Source organism: Ursus maritimus, unplaced genomic scaffold (genome assembly GCF_017311325.1).
Source record: "Ursus maritimus isolate PB19 unplaced genomic scaffold, ASM1731132v1 scaffold_18, whole genome shotgun sequence".
NCBI lineage: Eukaryota > Metazoa > Chordata > Mammalia > Carnivora > Ursidae > Ursus > Ursus maritimus.
Window position 1 is genome coordinate 49,544,207 of NW_024424230.1, and position 15,723 is coordinate 49,559,929.

Genomic DNA, 15,723 nt, shown 5'->3' on the forward strand with positions numbered 1-15,723 from the left:
CCTCCACTTGAATATGGACATACTTCAGAAATTCCTCACCTGTAACCTTTGGTATCCAATTTCTTTACGTTAGGGCCCTAGAAGTCAAATTGTAGGCAGTATATTGATTGCTATTTTGGCAAAAGATCTAAAATTATTATTCCTTAGTTGTTCCTAATATTGAAAAGTCTTTTTCCACTCTACTCCATGAACCTAGCAGAAAATGTTACAGGTCTCATGGTCACCACCCCAACAAACTTGCTGTGATGGAAGCATAACCTGTGTCTCAGTGTAGCCACATTAACAATTTCTGGAGACCATGAATGACAGTAGTCATTTCCATCTAGAATGAGGCTTTGAATGTTTCTTCATAACCCACACCATATCTTGAACAATAAAGGAGCTTGAAAAACATTTGCTGACGAATGAAACAAAAAAAAAGAGAAATGATAATTTATTCTTGAATTTATTCTAGAAGTTTCAATAAGATGAAAATTATATTTCATTTTAAATTTTAAAAAGAACAAAATGAAGTTAAATGCAAATTCCTGCTGAAATGAAATTATTTTACTCCTAATGTAAGCCCCAGATTACTTAAAGATCTAATGTTCCAGTAGAAAACAAATAGAAAGTAAAATATTCAGATTAAATTTAATTTTAATTTACTTTTTTAAAGTTTATTTTAAATTTACTTTTAGAAATTTAAGAATGAATTTACGTGCTTAAGTTAAATTTTGATTTTATGAAGAATGTCTCATGTTTTCTCATTACCAAGTAACTTTTCAAAAACAAATTCTAGGATTGATAGAGTTTGAGGATTTGGTGATAGATTCTGGGCTTGAAGCCAAAGCCCTGCTCAAAGTGGGCTGTCCAAAGACATTGGAATTCTCTGCTTGTTCATTTCTTACAATTGAATCTCAAAACTGAGAAGTCAAAATGCAAGTATATTATCTTGGAGTGGTGAGGGATGTTGGCAATGAGCAGAATTAAGGATATTTACCAAGAATACTTTTGTAAGGAAAATATGAACAAAGAATATGCTTCTTTGTTTATACAAATAGGATCTTCTATAAGGACATTGTTATAATGAAACCTGAATCTTAATGGAAGTGGCTTTTAATCTTTTTGATTTTCAGAATATTTTCGAGAGTTTGAGGAAAGCTGTTGTACCCTGTTACCATAAAAATAAGGAATACAAAAAATACATTTCGTGAATCAACTTTATGGAGTTCTTGGACACTCCAAAACTCTTCTATTGGTCTGAGTTAAAGACCCCTTTCCTATTTGACACACCTACTATGGAGAAGAAGCTAGATTAGATCACATATATGCTTCAGGTCTAGGACATTAAATAATTCTTAGTTCCTTTGATCTAGGCCAAGCTCCCAATCTTTTCATCCTGTCTCACCAGTACAGGAGGAGATGAGGCAAAGAGAATCAGAACTAAGGGAAAAAATAGGCTTCTTTCCATGATCTAGAGCATAGCCAGCCTATGGATCCCTTGTAGGTCTTCTTGAGGTGGTAGTGGTGATAAGGAGACATGGAGGAGGACAGATGACTGTTAGTTGCATAAGAGAAAATTACTCCCAGCAAGCAGCATAGAAAACAAAAGAAATGTAAAAAGATTACTTCAAAATGGACATGTGATATGGCTGCCACATTATTTTAGTTCTGTCATGAACTAAAACTTTTTGATGTTAGCACCTTGACCCTGACCCATATCAATGCTTTTCGTTTTTCAGAGTGGAATACAGAAGGTGGGAGAAGATTTCTTTGGTAGATGTTTCAATTACTGGTGCTTTAGGGGATGCCTGGTTTTACAGATTTTTGCAAGAAAGACTATCGCTGAGATGGAGGAAAACAGAAGGGGAAGAGAAGCAGGGCTAGCCAGTGGTCTTAAGCTCCAGTGTGCAAAGAGGTCATATTCATAAAACTCACCCTGAAAAATTCTAAGTTAGCATTTCTGGAAGTGGAGCTAGGAATTTATTCTTTCAATCAATATCCTTTGTAATTTGATTTTAAGAAGATTTTGATACATGAACAACATTTTGAGAAACACTGGTGTAATGCCCAGGAACACTAGTTCTGTCAGAAGTATCCACCTGTATGTTTGTGGTGAGAGTGTATGTGTGCGTGTGTTTGGGAGGAGGTGTTTGGGTTTTTGTTCTAAAAGTGAGATGGCAATCAGAAGGCAGTATTCATTTAGGCAACACTTGGCTACCTGCTAGGCACTTGTCTTTACCCTTGTGGGGACTAAATTTTGTCAGGGGATTCAGACTGTAGCTAATACACCTAATAAGTTATATAGTGTGTCAGAAGGAGAAAAATACCATGGAAATAAAAATAAATAGATCAAGGTAAAGGAATCAGAACTTCCTGAGGGATCAGTTCTAATTTTGAACTGGGAAGCCAGGGATAAACCTCATTGAGAAGGTGACATTTTAGAAAAGACATGGTCTTTGAAGAAGGTGAAGAAATTGACTGTGAAAATACTTGAGGAAAGAGAATTCCAGAGGGTCTCACTTGGGCCCTCAGGGAAAGATTAGTTGTTATGGGAATAGAGCAAAGAAAATGAGAGGGAAAAGAAGGCATTAACTGGGGTCAGGTAATAGACCGCCTTCTAGACCATTGCAAAGATGTTGATGTTTACTAAGCAAAACTGAGTCATTAGAAGATTTTGAGAGAACAGTCACATGATCTTACTTGTATTATTAAAGAGTAACTCTGGCTGCTGTGTTGAGAAGGGACCATGGTTGGGAATGCTGAGTTGTAAGAGTAGAAATTTGGGAGAAATTCAAAAGACAGATGACCATTGGTGGTGGTGGTGAGAATTAGAAGAAACGTGGATGTATTTTGAAGATAAATTTTTTTAAATCTTGATTGAGTAAATGTGAAATATGATAGTATGTTAGAGGGTTCTAGAGAATGAGTCCAAGGTTTTTGGTCTTAGCTACATGGAAGGATAAAGTTGACATCAACTGAAATGAGGAAGATTTTAAGAGAGAAGACCATAAAACCCTCCAGTTGCTACTATTTTCAATAACATAGAGGGGAGTGGTCAGTGCCATAAGGTATGAATTTGCCTCCTTGATCTACTATATAGTAGCTATTTGAACAACTCATTGAACCCATTTCCTCATCCTTAAAATGAAATAATATCTGTCCTGTCTACCTTACAGTTTTTTAGGGGGAGAAACAACTGAGATAATTCATGTGAAAAAATTTTAATGTGTTTATAGCAGAAAGTTTTAAGATTTCATAATTTTACCTAGATTTACCTAGTAGTTCCAAATTATGAGTGTTTAACTTAATTGCAGAAATGCGATAAATTATAACAGTGCTATTTGTTTTATACCCAATATATGCCAGATATTGCGTATGGATACACTATTACTAACTCTTATGGCAACTTTACAGATGTGGAAATGAATGCCAGAGGTTTTTAAAAAATTCCCAAGTTCATGAGAATAATAAATGGTATAATTATTTAAATTCAGACTCTTTGTTCCTTTACATACAGACTCCTACTAAATAGAAAATCACACCAACTAAAACTGGTAAACTGTGGTCTTTTTTTCTTTTTAAGTGTTATTGTGGTAAGAGACTAGTAGGTTGAGGGTATGAGCCAGAAGATGCCAAGTCAAGACTTAATTGTAAAACAAGGCAGATTTGAATATTTTACGTGTAGGAACAGTGAGAAAAGGCCAGATGGGATTAATAAGACTATTTCATGCATGTCCTTTGCTATTACCTTGTTAACAGAGGGAATTCCATGTGATCTAGGCTTTTCCTGAAGTGTAAAGACCCTATAATCCGAATTCAGGCAACGAAATGCTGTTATGTGCTTCTTCAGGATTTTCTTCTATGAAAACTAATGGCACTTGCAAAAGACATATTTTTATTAAGTTGATGGAATGTCAGACAAAGGTAGGCTACATAATTTTTATAATAACCAAGGGGAAGTTAGATCACTTTGAGAGCTTTGGTTGGTAGAAATTTCCTTTAATAACTGAGTTTAATGTTTTTTTTTTTTTTTAAGATTTTATTTATTTATTTGACAGAGATAGAGACAGCCAGCGAGAGAGGGAACACAAGCAGGTGGAGTGGGAGAGGAAGAAGCAGGCTCATAGTGGAGGAGCCTGATGTGGGGCTCGATCCCATAACGCCAGGATCACGCCCTGAGCGGAAGGCAGACGCTTAACCGCTGTGCCACCCAGGCGCCCCTGTTTTTGTTTTATAATTTGTTCCCGTATAATATTATCTACCACTCTTTCCCTTTTGTTTGCCTGAAGATTTAAAAATGCCCTTGTTTTTTAATAGGAGAGCCAACAGGAAATATTGTGCTTTTTAAATAATCCATGCAATTTGTAAATGTCTCTCTGTTGGACTATTAATTATTTTCAGAGTATAAAGTGAAGTTGGATTTTAAAAATACTACTTTGATTTGATGTTTGGACATTCGTTATTAAGCCAAACAAAACTGGGTAAATTCACTATTAATGTCTCCTTTTCTCTTCCTACACAGCACTATTTTCTTTTTGTTTTTTAGTATTGCTCATCAGAAGGATTTTATTTCTCCTTTTATCTTCCCACAGACTTATAGCAGAGTCAAAGATCCCCTACTTGTTATTAGAGGAAAACAAAATCCTTGAATATATTTCTTGCAAATGTTATTGGTTATGTGTGGAGGTAACACATCATACTCCTACTTCTAAGTACCCCTGCTCATTGAGATGCAGCCCAGGAGCCCAGAGACAGCTATTTCTAGAATAACCTTAGAGTAGGGACACAAACATAAATATCCATTATGTAATGAATGAGTTATGGTATTAAACAGAATCCCCTCCTTCCTTCTCTAGTTTAATTACTCTTCTTTACTAAGTAATCATATTATTATTATTATTGTTAATTTGATAAAAAATAATATAAAAATTTCCAAATTCATTGGTTTATTTCATCTTTATGGCAACACTTTGGTATTGGCACAGAAGATATAATTATTCCAACTTATCGATGAATACATTGAAGCCAAAACAACTCATCTACCTCATTTCTAGTAGCTGTTATTTAGACTTTGGTTTTTGCATCAGGGTCCTCTGGATCATCTACTGCACTATTTGGGAAATGATCTCCTAAAGCACTAATGCTTTGCTAACCTCATATGCCCCGTTGGGCATCAACACATTGTACTTGCTGGTTATCATTAGTGCCTAGTGTGTCCCACTGGATTGGTTCCACTCTTCTCTCTGTGATCTGGAGTGGTTCCCAAAGCCATCCCTAGGGACTCCACACAGCCAAGGGACCCTGAGTCCAGTTCGGGGTCTTGTCTCTGATTTTCAATAGCCTCTTCCTCTCTATCACACTTAGTGCTACTTGAGTCGTAAGTATGTGTGATGAGGTTAATGCAGTGAAAATGTCGTCCTATATGGGAGCTGAAACTAAGGGATAAACTGTGGAATTAGTTTCTGCAAGTTAATTTTTATTATTGATTTATTTAGTTTTGATAATATTACTTTACATTATATTCATAAGTACTTATGTCCAGGAAAAGATTGAGCATCTTAGCATGATAAACTATTTCTGGATTTATATTAACATTAATTTGTTACTTATCAATTCATATGTTATCCACTAAGTCTTGTGAGCAGATATTCATTGTTGGATAGCAAAGTTTAAAAATAAGATGTCAGGGTAAAAGATCAAGGGGATTCATTGAAAGGCTCATATTCCTTAAATTTGTTTTTAACAAATTAAAAAAGACCATCATTATCCAATTTAGAAGCAGAGAACTTGGCACATCACACAAAACTCTAAATAGTGTAGTTTAAATTTCTTGACTAATTTAAAAGTTCTTGGCTAATTTGAAAACTAAAAATGACACTTTCTAGTACACAGTGGATATGAAGGTAGGTGCTTAAGAAAAAGATAATACCTCTGACATCATTTTTATTTGTATCCTATTAAATTTTTTTGACTAGTTTTGAAAATAAAGTTTAGTAGGAAAACCAGTAATTTATAAGCCTCACTTCATTAAGCTCGTTAGGACAGAATGTTTTATTTTTCAGGTAGTCTATCCTTGGAGCACCCTTCCCGAATGTGCTTCCTCTGCCCTGATATCCAAGCCACAGCTTGTCTGCTCCTCACCAGGCACAGGGGCATCAGGAACAGGCTGCCCCCTCCTTCTCCCTTCTCTGCTCCAGCCACACTGGCTCCTCGCTTTCTGTGAATATGTCAGGCACCTTCCTCAGCGGCTTTGTGTGGGCTGAAGCAACCTGGAAACTCTTCTCTCAGAGAGCCACTGAGCCTTCTGCTTCACCTGTGTCAGCTTTGGGATCAAAGCCACCTTCTCAGAGAGGTCTTCCAAACCACTCTCACCACTGGTACTTCCTGTCCCCCTTTCCTCAATATTTTTTATCATAAAATTTATAACTTCTAATATACTATAATATCTTCTTGTCTACTTTGTTTATTGTCTATATTACTCTGGGTTGCCATCACAAGAAAGACTAATATAGAGAATAAGCAAAATAGATAAGATATTATGGTATATTAGAAGTTATGAATTTTATGAAGGAAAATATTGATAAAAAGAGGTTAGGAAGAAGAACCAGCGGTGAGAGTAGTTTGGAAAACTCTATTCCTCAGTGTGTTTGCACAGGGAGAGCTCTCTGGTATCTCTTCTTATAGGGACAGTGTTCTCATCAAATTAGGACCCCAATCTTATGACCTCTTGTAACCTTAATTATGTCCTAAGGACCCTATTTTCAAATACAGTTACATTGAGGTTAGGGTTTCAGCATATGAAACAGGGAGGGGGGCACAATGGATAGACATTACGGGTGGCTGTCATCACACAATTCAATTTTTTCCCAAGTGTTGTATATATTTAGTACCTTATTTGATGCCTGAAACACTTGAGGCAACAAACCACTCATGAAGTTTAGTAAGTAAACAAACTCTGAATCCAGTGTAGGTCTTCAAACATTATGCTTCCCTTTGATTTTTCTTTTTATGTGTGAATGAAATGAATATGTTTGTGGAGTTAAAAAATATTACAGCCAATTCTGACTGTCCTTGAAGGAAATTGGGTATGTGTCCAGAGATATATGAGGGTATTCAAGTTATTTTATGTATGTCAGAGAACAAACATTATTTATGTGTGGAGCTTAATAGCTCTTTCGTTCTCTATCCTGACATGGAATGTTCTGGAATTGTCTCCTTAGCTTTGTTCTCGTTACCCATTGTTTGATGACACAAAGAGTAGAGGGAACTGAGTTTTTATAAAACTCTAAAATAAGTAATCAGAATTGAAGATGAACTAGATCTACCACTTGATGTAGAGGGGGAGGGAGTGTGAAGCTTTGGGGGTATTATTAGGTAAGAAGGTTTAGTCCTGAGGAGAGAGGGGATTAAGGATGCAAAATGGTGGGGCAGAAGAGTATAGCTGAGGGAATCAGTTCTTCTCAAGAAATCAGGGTGAGATGCTTTACAGACTATAGGTATTAAATAATCAGAACGGTCAGGTAATTTTTAATATGAGCTCCTGTCGAACATCTACATGAAAATATGCAAATAAAGCGAAAATTCTCTTTGGGGCCTATGATTCTTCAAATTTGATGCTGACCTCAGAATGAATTATACGGGTCAAAGTTTCATAGGTATTCTACTACAGAGTAGCTGTGGAGGAAGGGAAATGTTTTGGTGCCATGGAAAGGGAACTGAGCTGTGGGGCACTGTGTGAACAAATTCAGCTTTCTTGTGAGAAACACAGACTAGTCATTGTTACAAATGAAGAAAGGGTGAAAGAAAATGGGAGTACTATCTTTTGACTCAAGAGACCTGAATACTGCATCCCTTAGTCAATTAAAAAGAAGTAGTTTGAGTTAGACATAGAAAATAGAAATTACCATGCATTTGTTATTCTAAATTGTGTTAGAGCAAGAGAGTAGGAGGGCAACTTCCATATACTTTATCAAAGTTCCATGGAGGGGTATAAAGTCCCCTAAACATGGATCTGTGAAATGCATAGCTCTTGAAAATGTCTAGGACATTGACTTAGACTCATTTATTATTTTTATACTTTATATATTATAAAAAAGAAAACAGAAAAATAAAAATCAGAGTTTAATATAAAGCTTACCAAAATAGCAGCATATCTTTAAAAACACACACACACAGGTGAGAGAATATTTGAAAAACTGGAATGCACTGAAACAGCAGGCCCAGATGGCATGCACAATAGGGTATTAAAGAGAACCAGCTTGTGAACTTACTAAGCTAAGCTGCTTCAGCCAGTAATAAATCATGGATATCTGAGTGGGAGGACTCCAGTCTCCCTCACTTTAATGGGGGAATGAAAATCATACAACCTATCGAAATTGAAAGAAAAATGACAGTGAACTTTGTCAGAAAGCCATGTACGTAATGAAAAATATTTTCTACAGACACATGGAAAGCAAATATATAGCAAATCAAAGCAAATATATAGTAAATCTATAAGTGGAAGCATTTTAAAAGAAAACCATATACATTTTACATGTGCTTTTCCCAAAATAAGAATAAATGATTCTATTCGATATTGTAAGTTTAGTCAGATTTACAGCCTGCACAATTACAACAAAGCAAAGATAAGGATCTCAATTAAGTGGGGGAATTTGACACAAAACATTTTGGCAGACATCTGGGAAAGTAGTTGAATATTACTTGAAAAAAGTTTTTTTTCCAGTAGCTTAAAAATGGGTCAAGGATCTTGATGAATACTCACGGCAGTATATTTAGTGTGCTTTACTAATACTTAATTTTAGACAAAAATGTAGCTATTCGCCCCACAAAGATGAGAGATACATGCATTTAGGAAAATGATATCTTTCTGACAACATGATACAGTAGATGTTGTATTTTGGTTTTTTATTATAAGAAGTTTTATTGCTCATGGTAGTTACGTTGTCATCCCCTCTCTTTTCCTCCTTATGTCCTTTACTCCTCTACTTAGGTGGAGTGTGAACTGTTGTTCTTGCTAAGTGAATCTATTTTTCTTGGAATACTAATTTTTGAGAAAAGGTGTGTATTGCTGCAGTGGGTGGTCTACGCCATGGTGGAGGGACCTGTCGCACAGATAGAAACACATACACACAAAATCATTGAGTAGAAGAAACACAGAGCTGCAGTTAGGAAAACCCTTTCTCCCATTTTCCTGATAAAATTGTGATTAAATAATACAAAAGAAAATAAAGACAACCACAGTCATCTGTTAACTGCTCATCATGTTTCATTGTCCTCAGTCCTTCAGATACATGATTTGTCATCAACCCTGCAGTCTGCCCCCGTTTGATATACGAGGAGGCTGAGTCCAGAGAACTTTCAGTGCTTTGGGACAGGCAAATTCTAATCATTACATTTAGGCGAAGCTATTATTGCATTCTTTCCATCTTAAAATAGAGCAGATAATGGAGAAGCTGCTGTGTTTAGCAAACTGAATGGGTTGCATTAAGTCATAACACTAAGAAGCATTGGGAAGAGAACTTTTCTCCATAAAAGGAAAGTATAAAACATGATTTAATGATGATGACTATAAGAGACATAGGGTTATTTTTTTTTTTTTGGTTGAAACCTACAAAATGGTGAATTCTTTTGAAACTGAATGCCCTACTCATCTCAGTGTAAATTGCAAATCCTCCACTTGTATGGCTGTGGCACTGTGTTACGCTCTGTGGGGATCAAGAAAGGTGAAAGAGATGGAAATGTAAGTCTATCAGATGGGAAAAAAGAAGAAACAAGAGGAAAGGCCATTCAATGATGTGTTGTTTGCAAGGACAGAGGTTTTTTATTCAAGGTCACTCCCCTTTGCTCAGGTCCCTTTGGCTCCTCATCTTCCCCAAGGGCAAAGACTTCCTCACATATTCTCCCTCCTTCTTCCCTTGCTCTGCTCTCTCTCCTGGAGCCTCTGAGATGAACATGAACACAAGCAGACAGCAATACACAAACATCTCCTGGGACAGGAATTCCTCCACTTGTTCCTTCTCTTCCTGAAGCTAAAGGTCATGCATGTGTAATTCAGGTCACTACATTGTTTTTGCATCTTAAATAAATAAATAAAAGTTAAATCCAAAGCCTGTATACCTTCTAGTACTCCATAAAAGGCTGGCTAATTTATTGTTCTTATGTATTGCTTTACATGAGCATTCATACATTTTCTTATCATTTAGTTTCCCTTTTGTGATCTTGTTCACCAGCTCCTGGTTGTGGCCTGGTTCTTGTTTCCCTTTCTAAGTCATTTGAGTTGCAGTTAGGCTAGCCCCCCCCCCCACCTTTAGTAGTAAAAAGAACTTGGCAGAATGTAGGTAATCCAAGATGACTCCACATTCTTCGTGATTTGGGAGGTGGGAGAATACCCAACAGCAACACAGAGGTTTCTACGGCTACTTACAATACTCTCCTCTCATATTGACCTAACCTACAAAGGCTCCGCTGTGGCCAAGGATGTATGAAGTTGCAAGAGTGCCGTATTGGTGTTCGTATTTGTATAGATATTATCACTGATAATTCTTTTGAAGACTTTCTAGCCTGGCTCAGGGCTAAATCCCTGTTCTCCCTTGAGTTATTACTTTGTGTTGTGATCTGTGTTGTGGCCCCTTCCAGTGTCAGCAAGGTCACTGCGGTGATAGCTGCCCACAGAGGGCACATGAAGGAGTTGGTTGTGTTAGAGCCTGTAGGTTTCATATGGGGAGGGTTTGTATTTTGATTTCAGTTCAAATGTTGGGTCTTTAAAAAGAGAAAGTATATGGAAAGGAGCTCATTTTGGCCAAGGGCTGTTAGTCAGAAATGTATTCATAAGCTCAATGACTTAGTCAAAAATGTTCTTCCCATACCATTAGAAACTTCCAGGTCCTCACTTGGCAGTGAGTCCTCAAATTGGAGTTTGTATGAGTGCTTCAACTTCAGCCGCATGACGGGGGCTCTAAACAGACTCTCAGTCTTCCCTTATAAAACTTGGTCCCAAAACCATGCTGAAGGTTCCTTTTCCTAACCCTTGGAATAGTTCATTTGATGCCCTAAGAAAAGAATAGGTATTAGTTACCATCTTTGTTAAATAGCTTATATTCTCTGTGGGTTTTTTTCTTTTAGAAATAGAAAGCTCATACTTCTCAACAAGCTGGTTCTGATGAATATTCTGAGGATTAGCTAGATAATATGATTTCTTTCAGTATTAGAAATGCCACTTTATTACCAAAATTAATATCACCAGGCAGATTAATATCACAGTGAGGCTAAGAACCATGTTGTATGAATCTCCCATAAAAATATTATGAACTGAATTGGAAGGTGCTTTAGTATTAACAAATTTAATAGAATACAAACCTTAGTCTAAAATTGTGTAATTCTACTGAGGATTAAATTTCTTAGGATTCTTCAGATAAGCCAGAATAGTAGACACAACAAAAAAGTGAGTTGTGATCGTCAGTAAAAATATCGTTAGCTCCTAAATCATATTTGACCAGCAATTAAAGAATGCTCATTATGTTAAAAATGTATAACTCAAACACAATAAAATGTATTTTAATAATATCTTATGATTCCTTTTTGTTTATGTTTTTATACTTACCCATAATTAGTCTGAAAAATTCTCTAAAAATGTACTATTTCTATGGAAGCTACCAGATTTGTCAAATAATCAAGGAGGAAGAGTTTTAAGACAATTTTTTCTTTTGTGTCGTGTGTAGTTTGTATTCAAATAGAATTAGAGTTACATGTACAACGAACATTAAGTCTAACTCTAGTTAAGCTTAACAATTCATTCTGATTCAAATATGAAATTAAAATATGGATTTATAATGGAATTATTGATATAGCAATGCTGGTTATAAATGTATATTTACAATTTGATGAACTGGATATTCATAGTAATATTTTTTATTATATTATGTTAGTCACCATACAGTACATCCCCGGTTTCCGATGTAAGGCTCGATGATTCATTAGTTGCGTATAACACCCAGCGCACCATGCAATACGTGCCCTCCTTACTACCCATCACCAGCCTATCCCATTCCCCCACCCCCCTCCCCTCTGAAGCCCTCAGTTTGTTTCTTAGAGTCCATAGTCTCTCATGCTTCATTCCCCCTTCTGATTACCCCCCCTTTCTTTATCCCTTTCTTTTCCTACCGATCTTCCTACTTCTTATGTTCCATAGATGAGTGAAAGATGAACTGGATATTCAAAATCAATAAGACTCTTAACATCAAAAAAGGAAAATTTCAAACTTTTGTTCTATTTTAACCAATCAGTGATGTGTTATGGTAGCTAACTCAGCCAAACTCTAAATCAGACTCTCATTTCAAACAGTGGTTGTGTCCCTTACCAGATCTGTGACACTGGACAAGTTCATTTTTCTCTCTAGGCTGAATTTCTCCATTTGTAAAATGAGTATGATAATTCATAAGATTTTTGTGAAAAATAACTTGTATAATTTCTAAAAGCAGATTTTACAGGGACTGGCATATATTATTGGCACATCATTGTTCGTTCAGTGGATCTCAATTTTTATCATCTTATTAGTTAGGGCGATTAACTTCTGTGCCCCTCACCTTGAATTGATTTTGCACTCCACTTTTCTGTCTGTATTTTCCTGTGATGGATAATAGCTGGCTACAAACTCCTTGCCACTCCTTCTACTGAGAGGTGGCTTTTGTTTCTACCTTTTGGATTGGAGATGGGTTCTGTGATGGTTGGATCAATAAAATATGGCAGAAATGATGCCACACCAATTTCTGAGTCAGTCTCAAGGGACCAGGATAGTTGAGATACTTGCTCTTGAATGCTTGAGCCACCATGTAATTAGATCATATACTCTGAAGGCCAACATACTGTGTGGAAGCCCAAACAACCTCATGTGTAGTCCTAGGAATCCAAAACCACTGGTCAGTAGCCCAGCTGAGATCCCAGCTGGCACTGAGTAACAATTTGCCAGCCATGTGATTAAACTACTATGGAGGTTGATTTTCCAGTCCAGGGGACCCTCCCCCACTGATACTACAGGGACAAACCAACCTCCTGAGCCATGCTCAAATTGCAGAATCATGAACAATAGAAATGATTTATGTGTTCTGAGGTGGCTTGCTATCCAGCAATAGATAACTGGAATATTTGCCAATCTTTGGAGGTTCATTCTTAAATTTCGCCTTTCTGATAAAGCATTGCCCACATACTTCAGCACATTCTGATATTCTCTTTTATTATATTCTATAGCTTCTGTGGTCTATATTACTCTTTATGTTATTTAATAAAAAATAGACATTGGATATAAATATTTAAACATTTATGATATTTTTATAAAAATAAACTTTAAATATTTATATTATTGATATTCATATTTAAAATAGATATTTTAACTCTTAAAATATCATTTTAAAGATTTCCTTCATGTAGATTATTTCCTTTGTTTTAGTATTATATATAAATATGTATACATGTGTGTATATAAATATAAATATACACATATGTTTATATATATGTATATATATATATATATATATATCCCTTCTTTTATAACTTTTATCCTTTTGTAACTTTTTATCCTTTCTTTTATAACTGTTATTATTCTGATAACACTTAGCATATGACTTGTCCATGGTATATGTTCAAATAATTTGTGAACAATTACATTGCATATAGACTTTGTTTTGCTTTTCCTAACAGTTCTAGTGGTTCACTCAATTCTTCCCTGTTTTCTGCATTCTACATTATGACGGCATTTCTACATTACATGATATTATCAAAACACAAATATGAATAGGTCCCCAACCCTTCCTTAAAAACCCATGAATGTCTTCCCACTGGTCTTGGGCAATATGGGGGCTATTTTCCATCATCCTGCGAGGCCAGGCATGATGTGACACCTGCTTACTCCTTCAGCCTCATCCTAAGCTCTGTGACTACATTCCAGCCACATGGGCCTCTGTTAGCTTTTCATGCTTCCCAGGCCTCCTCCTACCACAGGACTTTTGTGTGTGTCATTCTGTTGGCTGAAGTGCTCTTCTCTGTGCTCTGAACACCTCTTATCCATCTTTGCTTGCTCTGAACCTACTCAATGCTACAAGCATGAATTAAGCCACCATCGAGAATTTTCTAATTCATCTCCTGGGAAAGAATCTCTTTTTCCTGTGTCCTACCAATGAATTATAGTTTAATATCTCAGATATTTTCCCATAATTGTATTAAAATTATAGTGAAGCTGCAAAAAGCCCCTTAGGGAGGCACAGTGGATTTCCCAGAAGGAGACAAGGTCACCCATTAAGAAACTTTTAAGGTCATCCATATGAGAAACTTTTAAAACAAACAAACAATATAATCAATTATGAGCTTTAGAAAAATGAGTTTAGTCAACAATATTGAGAAACATTTTTGTTAGAGACGAGGCTCTGAAGTTATTACTAAAATAAAGCTTTTGTTCAATCCATTTCACTATTAGATTTACGTTCTCGATTGTAGGATTTATATATGAATATCTGCATAACTGACCAGCTCAAAGATCTTAGCTCACTGTCTTATACCTAGGAATTTTCTAAGTATGTGACAAAAGGAAGCATTCAGCTGTCCCATGTAAGCAACAGGTCAAGGTTATATATTTATTCTGAATTAGATAATCAGTTACCTTGACAAAGAAAAGCTGTTCCATGCCATTCCCAATATGTCTCCTCAATTTCTCTCTATTGTGTATTTAATTCCTTATATGACACTGTTTTCTTCCTCTTTCCTTTCATCATTCTCTCTTTGGTTCTGAAGGATTGTATTTACTTAGTACACCTGAATCTTTACATTTCGAATTTTCATCCTTGCTCCTTGGATTGTGCCCCCACTTCTCGTTACATTTTCATATCTGTGCTCCATCTACCTTTTATTCTATGGTCCATATACAGCTAACGCTGCGATCAGGCCTACATTTGTTACCACCCAAGATTGTCGGAGAGGGGTTATTCTCTTCTCCAGTTTTTAGTCTCATCAAATACCTGATTTCTTTTTTGTTGCTGACATTTTTATTACCCAAGTTCCCAGTGGTAAAGGAATTATTTCATTTCTGTCTTTATATCATGTATAGCTCATAATACTGTGGGAGAGCTTGACGCTTGAAAAGAGTTTATAAATCCACCAAATCTAACCTCTCCCAGATCAACCTCCTTCTGATATGTTGAAATTTGAGTACTTCTTTGTAGTTGGAAAACAGTTTAAATCACCCACTTGTGGTAAGTCCACGGAAAAATTGGCAAACTTGTAACAATCATGCCCCAGAGTATTCATTATGAAAGGTTACATTTTCCAGGGTCTGGTATTCCTAGGATACAGTTACTGAGAGATATTTCTGAGTGGTCTAAAGATCACAGAAACCTGCATATACCAGAGCTTTCCCTTGTTTGGGCATGAAGACTTTTATTTTCCCACCTTCTTAACTGTGGGTACCCATCAGCAAGGAAAGGTCACTTCAGTCTCCTGAAACATCAACTAAAAACAGTTCCTAGGGCTTCTGCCCCAAACTAGGAAGGTTGCTTCTCTTCTTTCCAATTATTAGCCAGCGTGAGCCCTGGGAGAGCTCAGGTTGTAGTTTCTATCTGAGGTGGGTGAAATGTCATCATTGCCAGACATGAAGGAAAAATCAGATACTAATTTTCCAAATTTAAATGTAAACTAAATCCCACAGGATATGACCCACATTTTAATCTTGTGTGACTATATGCAGGTGGAATTTCTATA

The 15,723-nt window shown here is 36.2% G+C and overlaps 1 non-coding gene across 1 annotated transcript; it reads right to left on the reverse strand.

The window, feature by feature from the left end:
* Positions 1–200: 200 nt before the first annotated feature.
* Positions 201–335, reverse strand: LOC121103310. Its single transcript, XR_005835464.1, has one exon. It is a non-coding gene; the product is annotated as a small nucleolar RNA SNORA1 (small nucleolar RNA).
* Positions 336–15,723: the final 15,388 nt, after the last annotated feature.